General features: G+C 41.3%; 1 pseudogene; it reads right to left on the bottom strand.

The window, feature by feature from the left end:
* Positions 1–22025: 22025 nt before the first annotated feature.
* Positions 22026–23754, bottom strand: LOC148773088 (serine/threonine-protein phosphatase 2A 65 kDa regulatory subunit A beta isoform-like; annotated as a pseudogene).
* Positions 23755–24042: the final 288 nt, after the last annotated feature.

Here is a 24042-nt window from a genome sequence, read left to right as displayed (position 1 = left end):
CAGTGCTGGGAGATAGTTCAGATATCATGTTAAGCCTGTCATTGTACCTGAGATGGTAAGTGATATTCAGGACAATTAGAAAGAACAATGCTCTTGTCAGTTTCCTTCTTTTCCTCCCTCACATTGTACTTCTCACAATGTTTTTGGAGAGCTTCCCAGAAAAGGAGAACTCCTGCGGAGTCATGTGGTATCCTGAGACAGAAACCTTACCGCATCAGCCACTTGGATCTACAATCTTGGTCTTAGGCAGAAGCAGATATTGTCTGTAAGTGTCTTCTAGAACTGCCCATCTTCTGATGTGTTAACAGGCTGATGTTTGATCTTAAGGATGAGGTGAGAGTTAAGCAAACTTTTATCTCCTCAATCAAACTCTGTAATCCTGGGAGAAGCATCTCTGACTTGTGTATTCTAGTTACCCTTAGGAAAGCTTACAAGGGGTTACATTACTAAGCAAGGATGTAGGTAGGAGACTGGATTCATTTAAACTTTGCTACTTGCCTTCTCTGTACATACACCATTCCTCTTTTAATGTCACAGTTTTTGTCTTCAGACGAGGGTTGAGAATTGTGCAACTGTGTGAATGCATGTGAAGTCCCATGAAACTGAAGACAGGGAGTACACTGTTTTCCCCTTTGAATCAGATCTCAAGACTATTGCCTTAATCATTTTCACTATCAGTGCATCTCAAATATTCATACATTCTTTTTATTTATTTATTTATTTTAATTGGAGGCTAATTACTTTGCATTATTGTATTGGTTTTGGCATACATTGACATGAATCTGCCCCGGGTGCACATGTGTTCCCCATCTTGAACCCCAATACCACCTCCCTCCCCATCCAATTCCTCTGGTTTAATCCCAATACACCAGCCCTGAGCATCCTGTATCATGCTTTGAACCTGGACTGGAGATTCGTTGCACATATAATCATATATATGTTTCGGTGCCATTATATAATGATTGCCACATAGAGCTGAAACCAGAATTCCTGTATAGTCATCATCTTATCAGTGTGGTAGGGCTTGGATATTGAAGATTTTATCTACGAAGTATGTGGGCCATGTTATCAATTCCTTCTATTTAATTGTCTATTTTAACTGATACCCTTGTGAAGGAGGAAGGCCACTTCTACCATGTGACAACCGAATTACAGATTTCATCATTAGTTTCTTTGATCCCTAAGAATGCTATTCATATTGGTGAGTGTGCCACTTCCTATAGGAAGATAGTATCCTATTATACGAAGTCCTGGTTGAAACTCCGCACATCTACTTAGCTTCTCTGGTATTGCCAAATTAGTAGGTGTGTGTTTTTGATATTGCCAGACATCACAGACTACTAAGGCCCCTCTCAACTTTTGGTGGGCTGATTGTGACAGTGCCATAGATTTTAAGTATCTTAGGGTGGAGTAGCTTGGTTATTATCGAAATGCTTTCAATCTCTGAGACTCATTCATTTGTCTTGTACTTTGAAATACTAAAGCAGACTTTTGAATGGACATTTTAATTTGTGCCTTTTTATACTATTGAATTAGCCGTTTCTTCAGCCAAAATTTCCAACATAAAAGTCCAAAAGAGAACTCAGAAATACCCTCACAATCACATTCTTAATCAGATACACACACACACACACACACACACACACACACACACGGAGAGTCATAATCTTACATACCCAAAACACAATTATGAAAGGAAAAGAAAACAAAAGTACTCACCTATGAAATGCACAGAGTTCTCTGTTATCTGTTTCTAGGCCTAATGTTGGAAGTCATTTTGTAGTTAAATGATTTCACTCTAGTGACATTTTAAATCAGAATGTTTCAAAAGATAGAACATTGATCTACATCCCATGGGAACTTACAATATTTTGCATGAAAAACTATTGTGTGATTGAATGAAAATAAAGTTGTAGTGTAACAATATTGAAGTCATATTGACCTCTTTAGGCCCTTCAGTGACACATTTGGTTGCTACACTTTAAGCATCCAATTTCATCCCCTGACCTTCTCCCATCAATTTTTCTACTTTTTGCCCCAATCTTCTGTATTTACCTCACTTATTTTTTTGTTTTCAGTTTTACAATTTTAGGCACCCATTATAAAGTAAATACATAAAGGAAAGAAAATTGAATTCATGTACAATGCTTCCCTAAGGTATTGAGCTATTTCCTCTATAAGCTTTAGAGAATGACAGGTAGTGATATTTTAAAGCCATATGGGAATTGATAACAAAGGTAATGGACCATCTTACCAGGTTTCCTTTGGTAGGACAATTGAAGTACAGGTTAATGCAGTTAGTACAGGTTAGTACTGTTTTTGTTTCAGGAGGGAACAAAAACAGTAACTTTTCAACATGATATATTGAATGTCTTTCTCCATGTCTTTTCCAAGTTATCACAGAGGACTAAGTGGATTATTCCTGTTCTTTTTGAGAAGGACCTGCCAGTCAAAGCAGAACATGAAAAGAAGGTAAAAGGGACTGAGAACGAATAATCAGTACATGGCAATGAAATAGCAAATGGAATCACCTTATAGGTGATATTGCTCAAAGGATGAAAATTTGACAACATCGTCAGTCAGTTAGTCAGTTCAGTCATTCATTCTTTTCTGATACTTTGCGACCCCATGAATCACAGCATACCAGGCCTCCCTGTCCATCACCAACACGTGGAGTTCACCCAAACTCATCTCCATCAAGTCGGTGATGCTATCCAGCCATCTCATTCTCTGTCGTCCCCTTCTCCTCCTTCTCCAAATCCCTCCCAGCATCAGAGTCTTTTCCAATGAGTCAACTCTTCGCATGAGATGGCCAAAGTAATGGAGTTTCAGCTTCAGCACCAATCATTCCAATGAACACTCAGAACTGATCTCCCTTAGAATGAACTGGTTGAATCTCCTTGCAATCCAAGGGACTCTCAAGAGTCTTTTCCAACACCACAGTTCAAAAGCATCAATTCTTCGGCGATCAGCTTTCTTCACAGTCCTACTCTCACATCCATACATGACCACTGGAAAATCCATAGTCTTGACTAGCCAGACCTTGGTTGGCAAAGTAATGTCTCTGCTTTTTATATGCTATCGAGGTTCATCATAACTTTCCTTCCAAGGAGTAAGTGCCTTTTAGTTTCATTAAAAACTAGAAATCTAAAACAACAGCATTGAAATTTGGGCTTGAAATCATAACTATGGACACCAATTTCAATAACATTTAGCATGGCTTCAAAATGCTCACCTCTCTAAGCATGGCATTCTCACCTACATTGAATGTAATTTTTCAATGAAAGAAAAAGTATGCTTGTGGACCACTCCCTTATCTACACAGATATTCCACAGATTTCACTGTTCATTAGTTGCAAGAATTAAAACGGTCAACTTAATTTGGTGTTGTCCTATGTGGGTAACCACCGCGAAACAGGGATCTGACTTGATGTTGCCATCATCATCTAAAGGAATGACCCCAAATTTGAGATTTCAAAGATTTCTAGGTAGTGTTCATGATATCTGGATAGTCCAACAAGCAGGCACGTTGTTCTGAGTATTTCGTTGTGAAATATACTTGGGATCAACCATTGATATTGATCCCTGCTTACTCCATGACTTTTCTAGATTATCAAAATTAATGATTCTTTTTTTATATATGTGTCTCCACAACTACTATTGAATTTTAAGGCACTGGGGCCTGAAACTACATGCTTAGAATGGGTTCTTATAGACTGTAAATTTCATGAGAGCATCAGTCTTATTATAATTTAAATTCCCACATTTAACATTCATGTAAATATAATAAATATTTATCAACATGGAAAGTTATCACTAAAGAGGAAAGGTCAATTATGATAATACTGAAGGTTATAGGAATATGTTGAGTAATGTATATAGCATTTGATTGATTATGGCATTTATTGATAATTTAGTAAGTACTTAAAATGTATCATTTTCAGGCTCTAATTTTAGCTGATGTGAAAGATACATAAAGAGAGTAGGCCCAAAACCCACGGAGGTCCTGATATCTGGGCTCAGCTTGGTAGGAGGGCAAACGGCAGTTCCTTCCAACCCCAAGAAAAAGTTGAGACAAAATTGTGAGAAGGGGCTTAGCATGGCTGAAATTAGGTTGAGAGATTGTAGCTCCGGAACCACAGTATAAGAGAAAGATAATGAAATTATTAAGGAAAAAAGATACCATGTCTTCACAGAACTTGTTAATCATACTGATGTGCTACAATCACCACCAGGAATTTATTCTATCTCTGTGGGAACTGATAAGCAACATCTAAACATGCATTAGGAAATATAGGGTGGAATCATGGTGTCAGCAAATAAAGGCGTGCCTTAAGGACAGCATCTTCCCTGGTGGCTCAGACATTAAAAAGTCTGCCTGCAATTTGGGAGACCCGGGTTCAATCCCTGGGTCGGGAAGACCCCTGCAGAAGGAAATGGCAACCCACTCCAGTATCCTTGCTTGCAGAATCCCATGGATGGAGGAGCATGGTAGGCTACAGTCCACAGGGGTCGCAAAGCGTCGGACACGACTGAGCTACTTCACTGTCACTTTCACTTAAGGACAGCAGAACAAAAATGTCCCTATACATTATCACTTGTAAAATTCATATCTTGTGCTGACCATGGGCCAGTCACTGATTATGTCATGTTATCTTTGGTGTCACAGTGACAGTACAGTGGTGATCATGATTTTGATGATCATGATTTTATATTTTCAAGTACATAATGAATTTCTATACTGCAGATAACCTGCTGTCTACCCTTTTAAGAATCTACCAGTATCTAATAGAATATAATGTAACTGTGAATGCACTAAGGTGCATACTATGCATTTCCATTTTTTTTTTAATTTTATTTTATTTGTATCTCTTCCTTCAGCCACATACTCCTAATGTAGACACCCGTTCATTTCAGCAGGGGTGATTGCAGAAATCACATTACATCCGTTACCTCTTTTCCTTTTGTTCTCGTTTTCTTGCTTACAAATGTTAGATCAGGTGTCATCGACATAGGATGCATAATGAATATTTTCTTCTTCTGAAGAGTTTATAAAACACTGCAGTAAAATAGCCAGACATTAAACTAAGCCTCATTTTTCTCTTCATTGTTTGAAAAAATAAAATGAAACTATGAAGACGAACATGCAACTTTATTGTTCAAATACAAGAATTGTAGGTATTTGTTGACATCTCCCAACAAAAATTTCAGTCTTCATTAGGCTCCATAATCTGGCATTTATTTGATAGGTCCGTTTTAATTAGCATGGTTTTCACATAATGATGATTCTTGATGGGTTGACTGGAAAGAGAGGAGGCAGATGTATAAGTGATCTTTGGCACTGAGGTGCATGAGTTGCCTCTCTTTTGAAGGTCACAGAAAGGACTGTCATGGGCTGATATATTACTATATCTACCTGGAAACTTAGAAGACTCCACCATCAGCCTAGAATAACTGCCCTGAAATGGAGATACGATGTGGTTCTGAGAAGTCGATGTAGTTGTAGTAGGCAAGTCCTCAACGTGGCCATTTACCTGAGTGTAGCTGCTATGTGAGTGCCACTTAAAAATGCTCAGCTGATTTAAAACAGCAGGTTGATCTCCCACAATCTGTTCTGTTTGGCTAACTGATATTGTTGATGGGGAAGGTAAGTCACACAGAGCTAGATCTCTTGTATTAGCTACTGTCTGGCTGATGTGAGGCTTTTGTATGAAAGGCACACTTAAAGTGGTGGCTGAAAATGTACTCTCTCCACTAGTTTCAGGAAGTAAATCAGAGTTACGATCATCTACATTGACACTTTCTTTAACATGCTTCTTCTTGCAATCTCGAACTAATGAAGATATTGCAGACACATTGTTAATCCCAAATCTTCTTTCTATTCTTACTAAAAGTTGAGGATAGCCTCTTTTGAAATTTGGATTATAGTAGATCTGTAACTAAAGTCAAAGGAAACAATTATTTAGTTTCTTTTTAAACCAAGGTAAAACTGCCATAAAAACTAAAAAAAAAAATCAAAAACAAAAAAACAAAAACAAAAAACTAAACTATAAAAGTTTATTCCTTCATACAGATGGCTAACAAACACACAAAAAGATGCTCAACGTCACTCATAATCAGAGAAATGAAAATCAAAACCAAAATGAGGTATTATTTTGTGCCATTCAGAATGGCTTATATTCCAAAGTCTACAAGCAATAATTCCTGGAGAGGTTTGGAGAAAAGGGAGCCCTCTTACACTGTTGGTGGGAATGCAAACAGCACAACCACTATGAAGAACAGTGTGGAGATTCCTTCAAAAACTGCAAATAGAGCTGCCATAAGACCCAGCAATAACACTCTTGGGCATACACACCGAGGAAATCAGAATTGATAGAGACACATGTACTCCAATGTTTATCGCAGCCAGGACATGGAGGTAACCTACATGTCCGTCTGCAGACGAATATATAAGAAAGCTGTGGTGCATAAATACAATGGAGTATTACTCAGCCATTAAAAATTATTTGAATCAGTTCCAATGAGGTGGATGAAACTGGAGCCTATTATACAGAGTGATTTAAGGCAGAAAGAAAAGGACCAATAGAGTATACTAACACATGTATAAGGAATTTGAATGGTGATAACGATAACCCTGTAAATGAGACAGCAAGAGAGACACAGATGTATAGAACAGTCTTTTGGTCTCTGTGGGAAAGGGCTAGGGTGGGATGATTTGGGAGTATGGCATTGAAACATGTATATTATCATATGTGCAACGAATCACAAGTTCAGGTTCGATGCAAGATATAGCAAGTGTGGAGCTGGTGTACTGGGATGAACCAGAGAAATGCGATGGGAAGGGAGGTGGAAGGGGATTCAAGATGGGGACACATGTACACCTGGGGTATATTCATGTCTATGTATGGCAAAACCAATACAATAATGTAAAGTAATTAGCCTCCAATTACAATAAATAAAATTAGAAAAGAAAAAATAATTCCTTGAATGATACCAATTAAATTCCATCAAACCAAACGCCTCCTGAGTAGTTTTAACAATTAACATGTTAGAAACAAATGTGCTCCTCAACTAAAAATATGTTGTATATATATAGTAAATACCATAAGTAACTTCAAGACTCGTATCTTGTTTCAAGTTGATTGGAAAGTTTGTTAAATATCAAATATTATATCCTCCAGCTGTTCTCAGCTTCAAAAAATAAAGCTTTTTCAACAAATTGCTATGTCAATTTTGAATTCCGTTTTACCTACATATGGTAACATGCTTTCTAGGTCACATGATTTAATTTTACATATTGCTAATAAGTGAAAATTTGGGGATACATTGCTCAAAAGAGAGATTTGTTTTCTTCTTCCAGAAAGTCAGATAGTGAAGCAAATCTTTGAACAGGTTGTTGCTTTTTACTAAACCCATAAAGGTTCAGCTGTCGAACTAAACTTTTCATATTATTGGTTTCAATTATTCTGAAAGGCGCCTTTCTTTCCAAGAATTCTTTCTTGAAAAGTTCTTCGTTCATCACTATACAAGTGCCACTCTCATCCCACCAAATAGATTGAAATTGATCACTTTCCACTATATTCCACAATTTTTGTGGAAAAGTGAGTGAAAGAAAATCATTCAGCTCACCTGTTTCAGAGATAGAAAATGTGTAACGAGGCCTTTTTATCAGAACTTCCTCAGACAAAGCCTGAAAAACATATTCTTCAATAAGAGATCGCAAAACCGAATCCCCAGCAAGTGTATAATCATACAAAGGTCTGATGGAGATTTCTGAACCAGTGGATTCATCGTTAGGAGTCACATCTTACATTTCTGAAGAAATATGTGCCATCTCAGAAAAATCTTTCTTCAGATACTTTTCTCATTTTTCTGATTTTACACACAGCAAATTCAAATGCTGCTTGGCTCGCCTAAGGGGGAAACTCCCTAGACCATCCCAGTGGTTCTAAAATGCACTGTTCTGCTAGCAGTGGAAGGGTAGCTGTGACATCACAAAGTCACTGGTCTCCTAGCAAGTGAAGGGTAGCTGTGACATCAAAACGTCACTGGTCTCCTACGAATTGAAGGGTAATTTTTAACAAGCGTTTACTTCAGCATCAACTTAAAATACAGGCTGCTTACCTAAATAGCAACCAAAACCATAAGCGTGCAAAACCTCATTCCTAAATAATTTTAATACGGATAAATCACATCAGTAAATCTATTTGGTTTCTGAAATAAAAGTGATTCTCGGCGGCGGCCAAGAGGAGCTACCCCATGCCCAAGACCAGGGCCAACAGGCGAAAGGAGTTACCCCACGTCCAAGTAGCCCTGGCTGCGCGGGCATAGGAGGGCTGAGAGGAACTACTCCACATTCAAGACCAGGAGGGTCACCCGTGAGGAGATACCCCTCATCCAAGGTAAGGTGCAGTGGCTGTGCTTTGCTGGAGCAACCGTGAAGAGATACCCCACAACCAAGGTCAGAGAAACCCAAATATGACGGTAAGTATTGAGAGAGGGCATCAGAGGGCAGACACACTGAAATCGTGATCATAGAAAGCTAGTAGATCTGATCACATGGACCACAGCATTCTCTAACTCAGTGAAACTAAGAAATGCTGTGTGGGGCCACCCAAGATGGGCGGGTCATGTTGGAGAGGTCTGACAGAATGTGGTCTACTGGAGAAGGGAATGGCAAACCACTTCAGTATACTTGCATCGAGAACCCCAAGAACAGTATTAAAAGACAAAAAAATAGGATATTGAATGAGGAGCTCCCCAGGTCGGCAGGTACCCAATAAGATACTGGAGATCAGTGGTGAAATAACTTCAGGAAAAAATGAAGGGATGGGGCCAAAGCAAAACCAGTACCCAGTTGTGGATGGGACTGGAGATGGAAGCAAGGTCCGATGCTGCAAAGAGCAATATTGCATACGAACCTGGAATGTTAGGTCCATGAATCAGGACAAATCGGAAGTGGTCAAACAGGAGATGGCAGGAGTGAACGTAGACCTTCTAGGAATCAGTGAACTCAAATGGACTGAAATGGGTGAATTTAACTCAGATGACCGTTATATCTACTGTTGTGGGCAGGAATCCCTTAGAAGAAATGGAGTAGCTATCATGGAGAACAAAAGAGTCCGAAATGTTTTACTTGGATGCAATCGCCAAATGATCAGAATGATCTCTGTTCATTTCCAAGACAAACCATTCAATATTACATTAATCCAAGCCTATGCCCCAAACAGTAACACTTAAAAAGCAGACAGTGAATGGTTCTATGAAGACCTACAAGACCATTTAGAATTAACACCTAAAGATGATGTCCTTTTCATATAGGGGACTGGAATGAGAATGTAGGAATTCAAAAATCACCTGGAGTAACAGCCAAAATTGGCTTTGGAGCATGGAATGCAGCAGGGCAAAGACTGATAGAATTTTTCAGAGAGAACACACTGGTCATAGCAAACAACCCCTTTCAGCAACAGAAGAGAAGACTCCACATATGGACATCAACAGATGGTCAACACTGAAATCAGATTGATTGTATTCTTTGCAGCCAAAGATGGAGAAATTCTATAAAGTTAGCAAAAACAAGACGGGAGCTGACTGTGACCCAGATCATAAACTCATTATTGCCAAATCCAGACTTAAATTTAAGAAAGTAGGGAAAACCACTAAACCTTTCAGATATGACCTAAATCAAATCCCTTATGATTATACTGTGGAAATGAGAAATAGATTTAAGGGATTATATCTGATAGACAGAATGCCGGATGAACAATTGACGAAAGTTCATGACGTTGTACAGGAGACAGGGACAAAGGCCATCCCCACGGAAAAGAAATGAAAAAAAAGGAAAATGGCTGTCTGGGGAGGCCTTACAAATAGCTATGAAAAGAAGCGAAAAACAAAGGTGAAAAAAAAAGGTATAAGCATCTGCACGCAGAGTTCCAAAGAATATCAAGGAGAGATAAGGAAGCCTTGCTCAGCGATCAATGCAAAGAAATAGAGGAAAACAACAGAATGGGAAAGACAAGAAATCTCTTCAAGAAAGTTAGAGATACCAAGGGAACATTTCATGAAAAGATGACCTCGATAAACGACAGAAATGATATGGACCTAAGAGAAGCAGCAGATATTAAGAAAAGGTGGCAAGAATACACAGAAGAACTGTACAAAACAGATCTTCACAGCCAAGATAATCATGATGGTGTGATCAAAGACCTAGAGCCAGACATCTTGGAAAGTGAAGTTAAGTGAATATGAAGTCAAGTGGGCCTTAGAAAGCATCACTACGAACAAAGCTAGTGGAGGTGACAGAATTCCAGTTGATCTATTTCAAATTCTGAAAGATGATGCTGTGAAAGGCCTGCATTCAATATGCCAGCAAATTTGGAAAACTTAGCAGTGGTCGCAGGACTGGTAAATGTCAGTCTTCATTCCAATCCCAATGAAAGGCAATGTCAAAGAATGATTTAAACGACCGCACAACTTCACTTATCTCACACACTAGTAAAGTCATGCTCAAAATACTCCAAGCCAGACTTCAGCAATACGTGAACCATGAACTTCCAGATGTTCAAGCTGGTTTTAGAAAAGGCGGAGTAACCAGAGATCAAATTGCCAACATCCTCTGGATCATGGAAAAAGCAAGAGAGTTGTAGAGAAACATCTATTTCTGCTTCATTGACTATGCCAAATCATTTGACTGTGTGGATCACAATAAAATCTGGAAAATTCTGAAAGAGGTGGGACCTTTCAGACCACCTGCCCTGCCTCTTGAGAAACCTGTATGAAGGTCAGGTAGCAACAGTTAAAACTGGACATGAAACAACAAACAGGTTCCAAATAGGAAAAGGAGTACGTCAAGGTTGTATATTGTCACACTGTTTATTTAACTTCTATGCAGAGTATATCATGGGGAACGTTGGCTGGAAGAAGCAGAGGCTGGAATCAAGATTGCCTCGAGAAATATCAGTGACCTCAGATATGAAGATGACATCATTCTTATGGCAGAAATCAAAGAGTGACTAAAAAGGCTCTGATGAGAGTGAAAGAGGAGAGTGAAAAAGTTGGCTTTAAGCCAACATTCAGAAAACTAAGATCATGGATTCTGGTCCCATCACTTCATGGGAAATAGATGGGGAAACAGTGGAAACAGTGTCAGACTATATTTTTGGGGGGCTCCAAAATCACTGCAAATGCTGATTGGAGGCAGGAAATTAGAAGACGCTTACTCCTTGGAAGGAAAGTTATGACCAACCTAGATGGCATATTAAAAAGCAGAGACATTACTTTGCCAACCAAGGTCCATCTAGTTAAGGCTAGAGTTTTCCCCTGGTCATGTATGGATGACAGTGTTGGACTGTGAAGAAAGCTGATCGCCGAAGAATTGATGCTTTTGAACTGTGGTGCTTGAGAAGACTCTTGAGAGTCCCTTGGACTGCAAAGAGATCCAACCAGTCCATTCTAAAGGAGATCAATCCTGGGTGTTCATTGGAAGGACTGATGCTAAAGCTGAAACTGCAATACTTTGGCCACCTCATGCGACGAGTTGTTTCACTTTAAAAGAGTCTGATGCTGGGAGGGATTGGGGGTGGGAGAAGATAGGGATGACAGAGAAAGAGATGGCTGGATGGCATCATCGACTCGAAAGCCATGAGTTTGAGTGAACTCCGGGAGTTGGTGAAGGACAGGGAGGCCTGGTGTGCTGTGATTCATGGGGTCGCAAAGAGTAGGACATGCCTGAGGGACTGAAATGAACTGAACATACTTTCTCAATGATCCATCGGATGTTGGCAATTTGATCTCCCGTTCCTCTGCCGTTTTTAAAACCAGCTTGAACATCTGGAATTTCATAGTTCACGTATCGCTGAAGCTTGGCTTGGAGAATAAAAAGCATTATTTTACTAGCACATGAGATGAGTGCAATTGTGCGGTAGTTTGCACATTCTATGGCATTGCCTTTCTGTGGGGTTGAAAAGAATATTGCCCTTTTCGAGTCCTGTGGAAACTGCGGAATTTTCCAATTTAGCTGGCATATTGAGTGCAGCACTTCTAAAACATCATCTTTCAGGATTTGAAAAAGCTCAACTGAAATTCCAACACCTACAATAGATCAGTTGACTAAGGCCCCCTTGACTTCACATTCCAACATGTCTGGCTGTAGGTGAGTGATCACACCATCGTGATTATCTGCGTTGTGAAGATCTTTTTTGTACAGTTCTTCTGTGTATTCTTACGACCTCTTCTTAATAGTTTCTGCTTCGGTTAGATCCCTACCGTTTCTGTGCTTTATTGAGCCCATCATTGCATGAGATGTTCTCTTGGGATAGCCAATGTTCTTGAAGAGATCTCTAGTCTTTTCCATTCTATTGTTTCTATTCTTTTTTTTGCACTGATCCCTGAGGAAGGCTTTCCTTTCTCTCCTTACTTTTCTTTAGAAATCGGCATTCAAATGGATATCTTTCATTTTCTCCTTTACTTTTTGTTTCCCTTTTTTTCAAAGCTTTTTGTAAGGCCTCCTCAGTCAGTCATTCATTTTTTAAATTTCTTTACCTGGGGATGGTCATGATCCCTGTTTCCTGTCAATGGAAGGTACTTCCATCCATAGATCATCAGGCACTCTGACAATCGAATCTAGTCCCTTACATGTATTTTGCACTTCCAGTGTATAGTCATAAGGGATTTGATTTAGGTCATATCTGAATGGTCTAGTGGTTTCCTCCACTTTCGTCAACTTCTGTCTGAATTTGACAATAAGGAGCTGATGATCTGAGCCATAGTCAGCTTCCTGTCCTGTTTTTGCTGACTGTATAGAGCTTCTCTAATTTGGCCTCAAAGAGGATAATCAATCTGATTTCAGTGTCTACCATCTGATGATGTCCATGTGTAGAGTCTTCTCTTGTGTTGCTGGAAAAGGGTGTTTTCATGACCAGTGTTATCTCTTGGCAGAACACTATTAGACTTTGCCGTGCTTCATTTTGTACTCCAAGGTCAATTTGACTGGTACTCTAGGTGCTTCTTGACTTCCTACTTCTGCCTTCCAGTCCCCTATAATGAAAAGGACATCTTTTTTGAATGTTAGTTTAGAAGGTCTTTACAAAACTTTCAACTTCAGCTTCTTCAACGTTACTGATCAGAGAAAAGTTTTGGATTACCGTTTATTGAATCATTTGCCTTGGAAAAGAACAGAGATCATTCTGTCATTTTTGAGATTGTACCCAAGTACTGCATTTTGGACTCTTTTGTTGCGTATGATGGCTACTCCACTTCTTCAAATGGATTCTTGCCACAGTTACGGATATAATGGTCATGTAATTTAAATTCTCCCATTCCAGTCCACCTTAGTTCACTGATCCCTAGAATGTCAATATTCACTCTTGCCATCTCCTGTGTGGCCAGTTCCAATTTGCCTTGATTCAAGGACCTAACATTCCAGGTTCCTATGCTATATTACCCTTTACAGCATGAAACCCTGATTCCATCACCATCCCATTCCAACTGGTTGTTGATTTTGCTTTGGCTCAACTGCTTCATTATTTCTGGAGTTATTTCTCCACGGATCTCTAGAAGCATATTGTGAACCTACCAAGGGTTCATCTTCCAATGTCCTATCTTTTTGTTTTCATGGTCTTCATGTGGTTTTCAAGGCAAGAATCCTGAAGTGGTTTGCCTTTCCCTTTTCTAGTGGACCACATTCTTTCAACTTTGGTGAAGGGCTGTCATCAGGTAAAAGGCAATTTCTTCTTGGAGAAAACTCTATTGCAAACCTAGACATTGTATTTAGAAGAGACATTCACCTTGGTAACAAAGGCCTCCACTTCACAAGTCCCTGATGTTTATCCAGTAGTCATGTGAAGATGTGGGAGCTGGAATATAAAGAAGACTGAGAGAAGAAGATTCGATGACTTTCAACTGTGCTGCTGCCGAAGACGCTTCATTTCAGTTCAGTCGCTCAGTCATGTCCAACTCTTTGTGACCACATCAACATGGCAGGCCTCCCTTTCCAACACCATCTCCCAGAGACCACCCCAACTCATGTCCATTGATTATCAATGCCATCCAAGCATCTCATCCTCTACCATCCCCTTCTGCTCCTGCTCTCAATCTTACCCATCACGGTCTTTTCCAATAAGTCAGCTCTTCGCATCAGGTGTCCAAACTATTGGAGTTTCAGCTTTACGGTGTTACATTCCAACGCATACCCAGGGCTCATCTCCTTTAGGATGGACTGGTTGGATCTCCTAGAAGTCCAAGGGGCTCTCAAGAGTCTTCTCCAAAACCACAGTTTAAAAGCATCAATTTTTCGGCGCTCAGCTTTTCTTACAGTCCAACGTTCCCATTCATACATGACCACTGTATAAACCATAGCCTTGACTAGATGGACCTCTGTTGGCAAATGAATTTCCCTCCTTTTTATTATGCTATCTTTGTTGGTTATAACTTTCCTTCCAAGGAGAAAGCATCTTTTAATTTGATGGCTGCAATCACCATCTGTAGTGATTTTGAATCTCCAAAAAATAAAGACTCTTAAGGGTCCCTTGGATTGCAAGGATATTAAGCCAATTGATCCTAAAGGAAATCAACCCTACGTATTCAATCGAAGGACTAATGATGAAGTTGAAACTTCAGTTTTGGCCAGCTCATGCAAAGTGTCAATTCACTGTAAATGTCCATGATGCTTTTAAAGATTGGTGACAGGAAAAGAAGGGAATAATAGAGGATGATATGGTAGGACCATATCTGAAATACAATGGGCATGCGTTTGAACAAACTCTGGGAGATAGTGAACGATAGAGAGGCCTGTTGCACATGTGTCACAAAAGAGTTGAAGACAACTTGTTGACTGAGCAACGACACTCAATGTCTCTAGAGTTGCTTCTTCAAATCATTCTCAGTTCAGTTCAGTTCAGTTGCTCAGTCGTGTCCTACTCTCCACGACCCCATGAATCACAGCACGCCAGGCCTCCCTGTCCATCACCAACTCCTGGAGTTCACTCAAACTCATGTCCACAGAGTCGGTGATGCCATCCATCCATCTCATTCTCCGTCGTCCCCTTCTCCTCCCGTCCCCAAACTTTCCCAGCATCAGTCTTTTCCAGTGAGTCAACTCGTCATATGAGGTGGCCAAAGTATTGCAGCTTCAGCTTTATCACCAGTCCGTCCAATGAACATCCAGGATTGATCTCCTTTAGAATGGACTGGTTGGAACTCCTTGCAGTACAAGGGACTCTCAAGAGTCGTCTCCAACACCACAGTTCAAAGGCATCGATTCTTCGGCGATCAGCTTTCTTCACAGTCCAACTCTCACATCCATACATGACCACGGAAAAAACCATTGCCTTGACTAGACGGACCTTGATTGGCAAAGTAATGTCTCTGCTTTTTAATATACTATCAAGGTTGGTCATAACTTTCCTTCCAAGAAGCAAGTGTCTTTTAATTTCATGGTTGCAATCAGCATCTGCAGAAATTTTGGAGCCCCAAAAAGTAAAGTCTGAAACTGTTTCCACTGTTTTTCCATCTATTTCCCATGAAGTGATGGGACCAGATGCCATGATCTTTGTTTTCTGAATGTTGAGCTTCAAGCCAACCTTTTCACTCTCCTCTTTCACTTTCGTCAAGAGGCTTTTGAGTTCCTCTTCACTTTCTGCCATTAGGGTAGTGTCATCTGCATATCTGAGATTATTGATATTTCTCCCGGCAATCTTGATTCCAGCTTATGCTTCTTCCAGCCCAGCGATCCTCATGATGTACTCTGCATATAAGTTAAATAAGCAAGGTGACACTCTAACATATATTTAAAGAAAGTAATAACAAATATCAACTAAGATGTTTAATAGAAGATGGTATAATGCATTTTTAAAGAAAATATGGGAACTGTAGGCTCTAAAAGAAACAAATCTTTGAATTGAATAAATTTTAAGTATTAGTGTGAAGGAAGAGACAGGAAGATGGAGGAGGAATAGCACGGGGAGACAACTTTCTCCCCCACAAATTCATCAAAAGAATATTTGAATGTTGAGTAAATCCCACAAAACAAATTCTGAAGCCCGGCAGAGGACATCAGGCACTCATAAAAGTAAGACATTGTCTTCAAAAGGATGTAGGAAATAACATAAAAGATAAAAAGTGAGAGAAAAGAGGGAGGGATGGAGGTTTGTCCCGGAAAGGGAGGTTTAAAAAAAGAGAGAAGTTTCCAGACACTGGAAACACTCACTGGTGAATCTGTGGCAACCCTTGGAACCTGAGAGGGCAACATAACCAGGAGAAACAATAAATAAATAATTAAAATCTACAGACTACGTGCCCAGTAGTAGCTCCATGGGAGAAGCAGTGCAGCCGCCCACACCCCCCCTAGAAAGCTGGGACTGGGCAGGGAGGCGCGGGCTGCATCCCTTAGAGTAAGGACAGGGCCTGAATGCCCTGAAGGCAATCTGAGGGAACTAACTTAAGATAGATAAGCAGACTGTGTGATAGTTACTTCGTGAAATGGCGAAAACCCCCAAGCTAAGACACTTCCAGGCCCACTCAGAGAACAAAGGACTGAACAATGCTAGCCAGCTGTGGTCAGCCCATCCACCATCCCCAGCTGAGACGGCAGGGGAGGACAGCCAGAGCAAAAAGCAGGCAATCTTGGCACCAGAGAGACATCTGATACCAAGCTTCAAGCAGGCCTTGTTGCTAACCAAGATTTCTTGGGTTCTGGCCAGTCAATATCGGCCTGAGAGGGTGCGCTGGTGGTACGCCCAGAAAACCGAGGAGCAGGGATTGGGGAGGGAATAAGTCACAGTGACTCCGCTGGTCAAACACGTGCTCAGATGAGCTGCTCAGACCAGGAAGGGCAAAAAATTCAGGCCCAACTGAGTCTAAACCTTTGTGGAGTACCCAAAAATCAGAAGCTGAGTGGCTTAGACCATGGATGTACATCCAACCCAGCGACAGCCTCGGATTGTTTCCAGCAGAGCAATCTAGAGCCTGTGCAGTGTAGACTGGGACAGCACACATGCCGTGAGCAGGGGTAAACCCAGTGTGGCTGAGACATTGCAAGCACTCCCCACAGATGCCACTGGTATTTGTCTGCAGCTTACCTCCCTCCCCACAGCACGACTGAACAGGTGTGCCTAAAAAAATTGTCTACCACTGCCGCCTTGTGTCAGGAAGGGAATTAGACACTGAAGAGACCAGCAAACAGAAGAAGCTTAAACAGAAGGAACTGCGTAGGAAGAGACAGATGGAGAAGTCTTGAGCCTACTGCAAAAATAAGACTGAAAACCAGAGCCAGAGGCTTAAGTCCAAATCCTGAGAACACCAGAGAACTGCTGTTCTAGGGAACATTAATTGAAGGAGCTCATCAAATGCTTCCATACCTACACTGAAACCAGGCAACACCAAAGGGTCAACAAGTTTCAGAGAAAGACTTTCCACACAAATTCTCCAGCAACACAGGAGAACAGCACTGAGCTTCAATATACAGGCTTCCCAAAGCCACTCCAAACCCACTGATAACTCAAAACTCATTACTGGACACTTCATTGCACTCCAGAAAGAAGAAATCCAGCTCCACCCACCAGAACACCGACACAAGCTTCGCTAACTAGGGAAACTTAAAAAGCCACCCATCCAAGGCCACACACAGCAATGAAACTGCACAATAAAGAAAATTCCACAAGCTGCCAGAAGACTGAAAGGCCACCACAAACAGAACAATATAAGCAAGATGAAGAGTTAGAGAAATACTCAGCAAGTAAAGGAACAGTACAAAGGCCCAGCAAAAAAAAAAAAAAAAAAAGAGTAAGTTTTAGGGAATCTACCTGATAAATAATTATGAATATTGACAATGAAAATGATTCAAAATCTTGAAAGCAAACTGGAATTACAGAAAAATAACCTCTAGATAATGATCGAGAAGATGCAAAAAACATTTAATAAGGATCTAGAGGAAATAAAAAAGAGTGACTATATAATGAATAATGCAATAGATGAAATCCGAAACACTCTGGAGGAAACCAATAGTAGAATAATGGAGACAGAAGATAGGATAAGTGAGGTAGAAGATAGAATTGTAGAAATAAATGAAACAGAGAGGAAAAAAGAAAAATGAATTCAGTGAAATGAAGACAATCTCTGAGACCTCCAGGACAATGTTAAATGCCCCAACATTCTAATCATAGAAGTCCCAGAAGAAAAGACAAAAAGAAAGACCATGAGAGAATACTTGAGGAGATAAGAGTTGAAAACTTCCCTAAAATGGGGAAGGAAATAATCAAGTCCAAGAAACACAGAGAGTCCCTAACAGGATAAACCCAAGGCCAAATTCTCCAAGGCAAACATGAATCAAACTAACAAAAATCAAACACAACGAACAAATATTAAAAGGAGCAAGGGAAAACCAACAAATAAAACACATGGAGGTTCCCAGAAAGATAACAAGTGATCTTTTACCAAAAACTCTTCAGGCCAGGAGGCAATGACACGACATACTTAAAGTGATGAAAGAAAATAACCTACAGCCCAGATGATTGTACCCAGCATGGATTTCATTCAAATATGAAGGAGAAATCAAAAACCTTACAAACAAGCAAAAGCTGAGAGAATTCAGCATCACCAAACCAGCTCTCCAATAAATGCTAAAGGATCTTCTCTTGACAGGAAACACAGAAAAGGTACATAAACTTGAACCCAAAACAGTAAAGAAAATGGCAATGGGATCATACCTATCAATATTTACCTTAAATGTAAATGGGTTGAATGTCCCAACCAAAAGGCGAAGACTGGCTGAATAGATACAAAAACGATACCCTTATCATGTTGTCTGCAAAAGACCCACCTCAAAACAAGGGACACATACAAACTGAAAGTGAAGTGCTGGAAAAAGTTATTCCATGCAAATAGAGACCAAAAGAAAGCAGGAGTAGCAATATTCATATCAGATAAAATAGACTTTAAAACAAAGGATGTGAAAAGAGACAAAGAAGGAAACTACATATTGATCAAAGGATCAATCCAAGAAGAAGATATAGCAATTATAAACATATGCACCCAACATAGGAGCACCGCAATATGTAAGACAGTTACTAACAAGTATGAAAGGCTAAATTAACAACAGCGCAATAATAGTGGAAGACTTTAATACCCCACTCACACCTATGTATAGATCAACTAAACAGAAAATTAACAACGAAACACAAACTTTAAATGATACAATAGACCAGATAGATCTAATAGATATCTATAGGGCATTTCACGGCAAAACAAAGAATTTCTCCTTTTTCTAAAGTGCACACAAAACCTTTTCCAGGATAGATCACATCCTGGGCCATAAATTTTGACCTGGTAAATACAAAAAAAAAAAAAAAAAAATTGAAATTTTTCAAGCATCTTTTCTGCCCACAGTGCAGAAAGATTTGATCTCAACTACAGGAGAAAAACTATTAAAAATGCCAGCATACGGAGGCTGAACAACACGCTGCTGAATAGCCAACAAATCATAGAAGAAATCAAAAAAGAAATAAAAATGTGCATAGAAATGAATGAAAATGGAAACACAACAAACCAAATCTTATGGAACACTGTGAAAGCCATGCTAACGGGAAAGTTCATAGAAATATAGGCGTACCTCAAGAAACAAGAAAATAGTCAACTAAATAACCTAACTCTACATCTAAAGAAACTAGAAAAGGAAGAAATGAAGAACCCCAGGGTTAGCAGAAGGAAAGAAATCTTAAAACTAAGCAGAAAAAAGTGCAAAAGAAATAAAAGAGACCATAGCAAAAATCAGCAAAACCAAAAGCTGGCTCTTTGAGAGGGTAAATAAAATTTACAAACCACTAGCCAGACTCATCAAGAAACAAAGGGAGAAAATCCAAATCAATAAAACCAAAAAAGAAAAAGGAGAGACCACAATAGACATGACAGAAATATAAAGGACCATAAGAGACTGCTATCAGAAATTATATGGCCATAAAATTGACAACTTGGAAGAAATGGACAAATTCTTAGAAAAATACAACTTTTCAAAACTGAACCAGGAAGACATACAAAATCTTAACAGACCCATCACAAGCACGGAAATCGAAGCTGTAATCAGAAATCTCCCAGCAAACAAAAGCCTAGGGCCAGAAAGCATAAGAGCTGAATTCCACCAAAAATTTAGAGAAAAGGTAACATCTATTCTACTCAAACTATTCCAGAAAATTGCTAAGGAAGGGAAACTTCCAAACTCATTCCACGAGGCCACCATCACCCTAATCACAAAACCTGTCAAAGATCTCACAAAAACAGAAAACTACAGCCCAATATCACTGATGAACATAGATGCAAAATTCCTTCACAAAATCCTGACAATCAGAATCCAACAACACATTAGGAAGATCATACATGATGACCAAGTGGGCTTTATCCCAGGAATGCAATGATTCTTCAATATCAGTATATCAATCAATGTAATACAGCACATTAACAAACTGAAAAAAAATGAATATCTCAATAGATGCAGAGAAAGCCTTTGACAAAATTCAGCATGGATTTATGATAAAAACCCTCCAGAAGATGAGAATAGAAGGAACATACCTCAACATAATAAAAGCTATATACAACAAACCCACTGCTGCTGCTGCTAAGTCACTTCAGTCGTGTCCTACTCTTTGTGACCCCATAGACCAAAGCCCACCAGTCTCCCCCTTCCCTTGGATTCTGCATGCAAGAACACTGGAGTGGATTGCCATTTCCTTCTCCACTTCCCTATGCAAAATCCCATTCATGAATGCCTGTGTAAAACATTTCAAACAAGGGCAATGTATGATCAGACAAAACACCACAAGTTAACAGGCAGTATATGTCATCTTAACATTTAAAATATTAAAAATTACATATTAACTGGTCTTACTTGTGATATGACATGAATGAGCAACTTAACTGAACTGAATTGAACTGACAGGAAGAAACCTTGTATGGTTTACAATGCTGTTCTTAATTCCTAGGGTTTTAAATCTACGTGATACTAAAAATATCCCAGTATTTTGGTGAGTATTTTGGTACCTAATCGCTCAGTTTCTTATATATTATTTCTGGTATGGGAGTAGTAAGCTAAAGAGGCTCTAATTTTGTCATGCTTGTGGGCTTTTCAGTATCCTTGTGGGAGGCTTCATTAGACTTGATCTTCATGAAGCCTATGCTAATATGACAAACCCACAGCAAACATCATCCTCAATGGTGAAAGATTGAAAGCATTTCCACTAAAGTCAGGAACAAGACAATGGTGGCCACTCTTACCACTACTGTTCAACATAGTTCTGGAAGTTTTGGGCACAACAATCAGAGCAGAAAAATACATAAAATGAATCCAAACTGGAAAAGAGGTAAAACCCTCATTGTTTGCCAATGACATGATCCTCTACTCAGAAAACCCTAAAGACTCTACCAGAAAACTACTAGAGCTAATCAATGAATACAGTAATGTTGTAAGATATAAAATCAACACACAGAAATTCCTTGAATTCCTATATACTAATAATGAGAAAATAGAGAAATTAAGGAAACTATTCCATTCACTGTTGCAACGAAAATAATAAAATACTTAGAGATATATCTACCTAAAGCAACAAAAGTCTTCTTTTTTTTTTAATTTCTAGACATTTATTTCTCTGTGAAAAAGGGGGAAAGGGAATAAAATAAAAACTGCACAACTAACACAAAAAACCACCAGGAGGAAGGGAGGGAGGCAGAGGAGATGGGGGAGGGGCCCCCATGCAGCAGCACTGGCTGGCGACCGGGGTACTCGCCCCACTCCCCACCTGGCGGGAGAGGCCCCGTCCTCCCAGGGCTCTGCTCCGTCCCACCCTGTGCGCCCCCAACCCCGTGAGGGGTGGACGTGAGAAGTCGGAGTCCCGGTCTGAGGGAGGAACCGTGCCGGGGGAGGGACCTGGGGTCAGAGCATGCACGGGGAGTAACAGCCAAGGACCCCCACTGTCCCCCCAGGGAGGGGCCTGGCGGGGGAGGGTGGGCACCGTAGGCCAGCGGTGGGTCCTCTTCCAGCATCAGGGGAGAGACAGAACAGTCAGAGCCTCCTGGGCAAAGTACTTGACGTCCACGTCCTGGTCCTGGGTCAGCTTCTCAAGGACGGGCTTGACCTCGCTCTGCAGCGTGCTGTTGTCCAGGATGTGCCCGATCTTCTACAGGGACTTGGCCACGTTGAAGCGGACATTGGCCAAAGAGTCCCCGGCCATGTGCAGCATGGTAGGCAGTATGTGCTTGGTGGTGATGTCCTGCCCGCAGATCTCAGACAGCACATTGATACAGAAGAGTGTGGTCATGCGGTGCAGGGAGTTGGGGTCCCCAGACATGGCCAAGACCTTGGGGATGATAGTCGCATGGGCCCACTCTTTCCCAAACCTCTCCACCACCTTCTTGAGGTTGCTGGTAGCCGCCTCGCGGATGGCATAGACATGATCCACAAGCCAGGCCATGCACAAAGATTTGAATTTCTCATCAAAGAACTCCACCCCCAGTTGTCCCGCCACCAGAGGGATATACTTGATGATGGCCAGCCGCACCCGCCACTTGGCATCCTCCGCCAGCTCCACGATGGCAGGGAGTAGGGACTTCAACAGCTGCCTGAAGCCGATCACCTCGTTCATGCAGCCCAGGTTGGAGATGATGTTCAGCCGCACCTCCGGGCACTCGTCCTTCAACTGGGCCAGGAAGAGGTGCAGGAGGTGCTTGATCGTGCTGTCTTTGCCCGGGATTGGAAAGAGGCCCATGATGATGGAGGCCAGGGCTGACTTGACGAGATGGTTGGCATCAGACACCAGATCCTTGATGCAGGGCAAGATCTGGGTCATGATCACATTCTCCCGACAGTCAGCGGAGAGATTTCCACAGAATTCTTTGACGTTGTGGGAGGCGGCAACCTTCACCTCAGTCAGCCTCACAGTCTTTCATCAGGTTCTGGAAGGAAGGACTCAGGTTCTTGTGGGTGATTTCAGTCCCCACTGCTTTCTGGAGCCCTGTGAACTTGTCGGCCACCATGTAACGGACGCGCCAGGACTTGTCCTCGGTAGCCTGGCACAGGGTGGGCATCACCAGGTCCTCCAGGGCCTCCCTGGGCAGGAATTGAGCTATGTTCACGCATGTCTCCACTGCTAGCAGCCCCATCTCGCTCTTGATGTTGTCCAGCTCCAGCACCTTGGCGAACTCCCCAACCTTGGAGGCTGTGGGTCACAGCACCATGGGGGTGTCATCTGAACATAGGTTCTGGAAGTACTGTTGAAGCTCTGCCTTGATGGCCCTTGACACACGGGGGTAACAGACAGAGAAGAGGCCGCAGGCTGAAGTGTGGGAGGTGAACCAGGCTCTGCCCGCCAGCCACTTCACCAGGGGCACGAAGTGGACCTCAAGGTCGGAGGGGGAGTGCTCATGCGAGATGTCCCGCAGGGATTCCATTGCCTTATCCAGCACCACCGTCTCCTCCACCGTGGCCAGCAACTTCAGGGGCAGCAGCAGGCAGTGCATGTACTTGAGGCCACTCAGCAGAGTGGTAAAAGTGCCCAGCTGCTCTGCCAGGTCCAAAAGAACCTCGTCCTCATCGTAGACTGTTTCTGTAAGGAAGGGCAGAAGTTTACCGTGGGCCCTTTCGACCCCAAGGGTCAAAGCAATGGTGGACAGCTTCTAGATGCTGTTGGGGCAAAGCTGAACATCCTCGTTGTGGAGCTCGTCTATGAGCACCGTGATGGGGTAGAATGAGTGATTGCTGTTGGCTGCGGCCATCTTGGGCCCGTCCCCTTCCTGTCAAGACTGAGGCCAGTGCCGTGCTAAAACTGGGATAGGGAGGGGTTGGGCTGGCAGGAGGAAAGGAACAAAAGACTTCTATAGAAAATTATAAGACACTGGTGAATGAAATCAAATAGGACACTAATAGATGGAGAAATATACCATGTTCATGGATTAGAAGAATAAATATTGTGTGCCAGGAGCCAGTGAGGGAAATCCTACCAGTGGCAATGGTCAATTGGGGAAGAGGCCTGATGGGCAAAGGCTAATCAGGACACCAGGAAC

The sequence above is a fragment of the Moschus berezovskii genome, chromosome Y, assembly GCF_049115385.1.
Source record: "Moschus berezovskii isolate FMDL1 chromosome Y, NW_MosBer_1.0, whole genome shotgun sequence".
Taxonomy (NCBI): domain Eukaryota; kingdom Metazoa; phylum Chordata; class Mammalia; order Artiodactyla; family Moschidae; genus Moschus; species Moschus berezovskii.
This window is presented reverse-complemented; position numbering and strand designations above follow the sequence as displayed.